The sequence below is a fragment of the Microcaecilia unicolor genome, chromosome 1, assembly GCF_901765095.1.
Source record: "Microcaecilia unicolor chromosome 1, aMicUni1.1, whole genome shotgun sequence".
NCBI classification, from domain to species: domain Eukaryota; kingdom Metazoa; phylum Chordata; class Amphibia; order Gymnophiona; family Siphonopidae; genus Microcaecilia; species Microcaecilia unicolor.
This window is the reverse complement of record NC_044031.1, coordinates 30364179-30369771: the sequence shown is the minus strand read 5'-3', so window position 1 is coordinate 30369771 and position 5593 is coordinate 30364179. Positions and strand designations below refer to the sequence as shown.

Below are 5593 nucleotides of genomic sequence, written 5' to 3'. Positions count from 1 at the left end.
TAGTAAATCTCACTGTTTGGGATGGGCCACTCTTGGCATCTCTGCTGCTAATCTTGGATCAACCATGGAGAATTTCTAGTTCTGCTCATCTATCTCATGTATACCTCAGGGCAAATGGACGATGTGACTTACATACATATCCTTCCTTCACTTAATCGCAAACAAGCATCACTGTGTCCTTTTCTCAAAGAAAGGCATAATCAGGGTAGGATACGGAATCTGCACAAGGTTTGTTACCTGGACAGTTCCCAAGATCTCATAGATGAGAGTAAGGTGAGCTGTCAGCTGAAATCCTGGCCAGAGAGGGAGGGATACTCACACTATGTGACTGTGAGTCTGTACTCTGTACAGAGTTCTCTACCTATACTCCTTTGCGCATTGTAGCCATGAAGGTCGCAGTTGCCTTCCTGGTGGTGGCTCTGAGCTGCTGCTATCATGGTAAGTAACCTTTAAATGATTACAGAAAGCTCCATATTTACTAAACTCTGAAGATTCACAGCTCCTTCACTCCTCTGAAGATCAAGTGAACCTTCTCAGCTTCACATTTTATTCCGTGTATTAAAGTCAGCACAGAGATAGATAACCTTTCCAAATCTAAATTACATCCGCAATTTACCACAACACGTGTAAAAGTGTGTTACACATTATCAAAGCTGATTCTGGAAGCCTATTATATAAATGGAGGTCTCTATCCAGCTTATTTTCGAAAGTGATCGCCGGCCATCTTCCGAAACAAATCGGGAGATGGCCGGCGATCTCCTGAACCCGGCCAAATCGATATAATCGAAAGCCGATTTTGGCCAGCACCAAATGCTTTCCGTCACGGAGCCTGCGAAACATCAAGGGCACGTGTCGGTAGGGTAGTGAAGGCAGGAAGGGGGCGGGACGGGGGCCTGCTCACGAGATGGCTGGCTTCGCCCGATAATGAAAAAAAAAAGCCAGGCTTGACGAGCATTTCATAGGCTTTACTTGGTCCCTTTTTTTCACAACCAAGCATCAAAAAGGAGCCCCAACTGACCAGATGACCACCGGAAGGAATCGGGGACCACCTCCCCTTACTCCCCCAGTGGTCACCAACCCCTCCCACCCAAACAAAAATTAAAACACATTTTTTTCTGGCCTCTATACCAGCCTCAAATGTCATACCCAGCTCCCTGATAGCAGTATGCAAGTCCCTGGAGCAGTTTTTAGTGGGTGCAGTGCACTTCAGACAGGTGGACCCAGGTCCATCCCCCCTACCTGTTAGACTTGTGGTGATAAATGGGAGCCCTCCAAAACCCACTGTACCCACATGTAAGTGCCCCCCTTCACCCCTAGGGCTATGGTAATGGTGTATAGTTGTGGGGAGTGGGTTTTGGGGGGGGGGATTTGAGGGGCTAAACAATGAAGGGAAGGGACCTATGCACCTGGGAGCTATTTTTATTTTTAAATTTTTAGAAGTGCCCTCCAGGGTGCCCGGTTGGTGTCCTGGCATGTGAGGAGCGCCAGTGCACTACAAATGCTGGCTCCTCCCACGACCAAATGCCTTGGATTTGGCTGGGTTGAGATCGCCGGCATTATTTTCCATTATGGCCGAAAACTGATGCCGGCCATCTCAAACCCGGCGATCTCTGACATTTGGCCGGTCCCAACCGTATTAGTGAAAAAAAAGATGGCCGGCCATCTTTTTCGAAAATATGGTTGGCTCCGCACACTTACAGTGGGGGAAATAAGTATTTGATCCCTTGCTGATTTTGTAAGTTTGCCCACTGACAAAGACATGAGCAGCCCATAATTGAAGGGTAGGTTATTGGTAACAGTGAGAGATAGCACATCACAAATTAAATCCGGAAAATCACATTGTGGAAAGTATATGAATTTATTTGCATTCTGCAGAGGGAAATAAGTATTTGATCCCCCACCAACCAGTAAGAGATCTGGCCCCTACAGACCAGGTAGATGCTCCAAATCAACTCGTTACCTGCATGACAGACAGCTGTCGGCAATGGTCACCTGTATGAAAGACACCTGTCCACAGACTCAGTGAATCAGTCAGACTCTAACCTCTACAAAATGGCCAAGAGCAAGGAGCTGTCTAAGGATGTCAGGGACAAGATCATACACCTGCACAAGGCTGGAATGGGCTACAAAACCATCAGTAAGACGCTGGGCGAGAAGGAGACAACTGTTGGTGCCATAGTAAGAAAATGGAAGAAGTACAAAATGACTGTCAATCGACAAAGATCTGGGGCTCCACGCAAAATCTCACCTCGTGGGGTATCCTTGATCATGAGGAAGGTTAGAAATCAGCCTACAACTACAAGGGGGGAACTTGTCAATGATCTCAAGGCAGCTGGGACCACTGTCACCACGAAAACCATTGGTAACACATTACGACATAACGGATTGCAATCCTGCAGTGCCCGCAAGGTCCCCCTGCTCCGGAAGGCACATGTGACGGCCCGTCTGAAGTTTGCCAGTGAACACCTGGATGATGCCGAGAGTGATTGGGAGAAGGTGCTGTGGTCAGATGAGACAAAAATTGAGCTCTTTGGCATGAACTCAACTCGCCGTGTTTGGAGGAAGAGAAATGCTGCCTATGACCCAAAGAACACCGTCCCCACTGTCAAGCATGGAGGTGGAAATGTTATGTTTTGGGGGTGTTTCTCTGTTAAGGGCACAGGACTACTTCACCGCATCAATGGGAGAATGGAGGGGGCCATGTACCGTACAATTCTGAGTGACAACCTCCTTCCCTCCGCCAGGGCCTTAAAAATGGGTCGTGGCTGGGTCTTCCAGCACGACAATGACCCAAAACATACAGCCAAGGCAACAAAGGAGTGGCTCAGGAAGAAGCACATTAGGGTCATGGAGTGGCCTAGCCAGTCACCAGACCTTAATCCCATTGAAAACTTATGGAGGGAGCTGAAGCTGCGAGTTGCCAAGCGACAGCCCAGAACTCTTAATGATTTAGAGATGATCTGCAAAGAGGAGTGGACCAAAATTCCTCCTGACATGTGTGCAAACCTCATCATCAACTACAGAAGACGTCTGACCGCTGTGCTTGCCAACAAGGGTTTTGCCACCAAGTATTAGGTCTTGTTTGCCAGAGGGATTAAATACTTATTTCCCTCTGCAGAATGCAAATAAATTCATATACTTTCCACAATGTGATTTTCCGGATTTAATTTGTGATGTGCTCTCTCACTGTTACCAATAACCTACCCTTCAATTATGGGCTGCTCATGTCTTTGTCAGTGGGCAAACTTACAAAATCAGCAAGGGATCAAATACTTATTTCCCCCACTGTACGGCGCCGGCCCCGGAGATGGCCAGCGCTGTTCGCTTATGCCCCTCCACGTTACCTTTACAAAATAGGCTTAAAATATGCACCTTTTGGGCTTTTTCCATAGATCCCTGTTACAAGATCAGACCCCAAGAGGGTAACAGTATAACAGGGCACTGGGTGCATCTTTTATATCTGTCTTATAAAGATAACATATATAGCTACATGCATACAAAAAATTACCCTAAAAGAAAGGAGAGACACATTTATACCTGCTCCAAAGGACATGCAACTGGGTGCAGGTATTTGCAAGTTAGAAAATGTACATTTTATCAAACGTAGTGTAAAAAACAACTAGTGACCATCTAAACACAGAGGTGATCCAAAAACCACTTAAACCCCTTATAATTAAACACAATATCAACTTTCATCAACAAACAAAAAATGTTATCATAAACTTTAAAGCAAATACACAGAATTTTAAAGGGGTCTTATTTCAGAACTAGAGGCCAAATGAAACCTGAATTCTCATTTTTGACCAAATCCAAACCAGCAGCCAAATTTTCCTGATTGGTTTTGGCCGAAAATGAAAACGGCACCTCCACCGCCTGCAGAGACTTGTCCGAACAGGCCAGGCCGGCCACCCGCCCCTCTTAGCCCTCCCCTGCTGGAAGAAAGCGAGTGCTGCTGAGCCACACCCTCCCCCACCACTTGAAGGCCCTGCCCTGATGGTCTAGTGGTCTCTTTGGGGCAAGAACTATAACAGTCACTGCTGCCCATGCTGGTTCCTCCATAAAAATGGCTGCCCAGAGTTCCTGCCTGAGACTGTCACCAGGACAGTTAAAGGTAGGCCTGCGGTGGGCCTTTCAGTAGTTGTGGTGGGGTGGGGCTGGATCAATGGGTCCCGCTCGTCTGTGGGAGGACAGGGTGTTGGGACCTGGTCTCTGCAGGGTGGAGTAGGTAGTGGCGGAGGCAACCCACTTGCATTTTCGACCTAAACTCCAGCTTGGATTTCAGGCCGGTTTCGGTGCCAAAAGCAAAACTGAAATTCAGTCAACCTCTATTCAAGACGCTTTTGATAACAAAAGTGTCAAAAGCGTTGTTTCATATTTTACCCCCTTAAATCAGTTATTCTTGAAAAAAAATCAACAAAAAGAAAATATAATACAAATAAAGTCTTTCCAATGTAAATCGTGCACTTATCTGAGCTCAGTCAGCTGATCCCGATTCTAGCATTTCAGTATAAAAATGCTTTTGTCAAGGGACAAGCCCAGCTTCCTGCAGAATTATTCATTCAACAGCACTGAATATCAGCGCTCCTCAAATAACTCCCGGCTCCGTCTCTAACCAGACAGTGCCACGTAGTCTCTGGTGATATTCCAGCAACACTCTCCAGTTCAGTGCCTCCGAATATCAGCGCTGGACCCAGTCTGTGTGATTTTACAGGGTCGGAGCCCTCCTCATGCTGAATATCGACCCCTATGTCTTTTGAACTGGCTTTCAGTATATGTTCTGAATATGTTTGGTTTGTGTGTCTAAATCATTTATTTCTTTTCTGTAAGCCACTTGGAAGGTAGACAGGCGGCATATAAATGTTTTTTTTAAGTATTTAAATATTAATCCATTAATTGACGGTTTATTTTACCTCTTTATCATCTAGTTACCAATGCACAACCTGTCCGTGGAGAGGATAGAGCTGGAGCTACTCAAGATTCTCCTTCATTGGTTGTAGATGTAAGTGAATAGGGGAGCAGAGGAGGGTTTAATGGTTGGAGCAGTGGTCTGGGAACCAGAAAGTCCAGGTTCAAATCCCATGGCAGCTCCTAATCCAGAACCTGGGATGTACCCAAGTGGTTTGTAAAAAAAATGTTTTGCTAACATAGGGTTAATCATTCTTACTATTTCTAAATTAAATGTAGATTCTTAGGCCTTCTGAACTGTAGATTCTGTGACCTTGTGTACATGAGTTATAGAATGGGATGTGCCTAGATAACTTGTTTTAGAACCAGACAAGCTGACTCCCAGTAGTCTGGAAATGTAAACATGTTAGAAAATATGAAAGTGTTGATAGACACACAGGCAACAAGCTTTCATTGTATTCCTGCACATAGAAAATGTATAAGAGACAGGGAGGGTTTTTAGAGTCAGACAATCTTTGAACTATGGTTGGATATTGTCTCTTGCTTGCTTGCAAGCAATCAATAAACCTGTTTGTGATTATACCTGCTTGATCCTTTGGGTATTCGTGAATATAATTGGTTAAATTCTTTTAACAGTTTGGGGGCTCTGGCGGGAACCAATATCTCTTTCCTTGTGTCAGGTTCGGAG

The 5593-nt window shown here is 45.4% G+C and overlaps 1 long non-coding RNA gene across 1 annotated transcript; it reads left to right on the top strand.

The window, feature by feature from the left end:
* The first annotated feature begins 379 nt into the window (after nt 1-379).
* LOC115464489 lies at nt 380-4999 on the top strand. The gene is made up of 2 exons (XR_003941259.1): nt 380-438; nt 4926-4999. It is a non-coding gene; the product is annotated as an uncharacterized LOC115464489 (long non-coding RNA).
* The last annotated feature ends 594 nt before the right edge of the window (nt 5000-5593 follow it).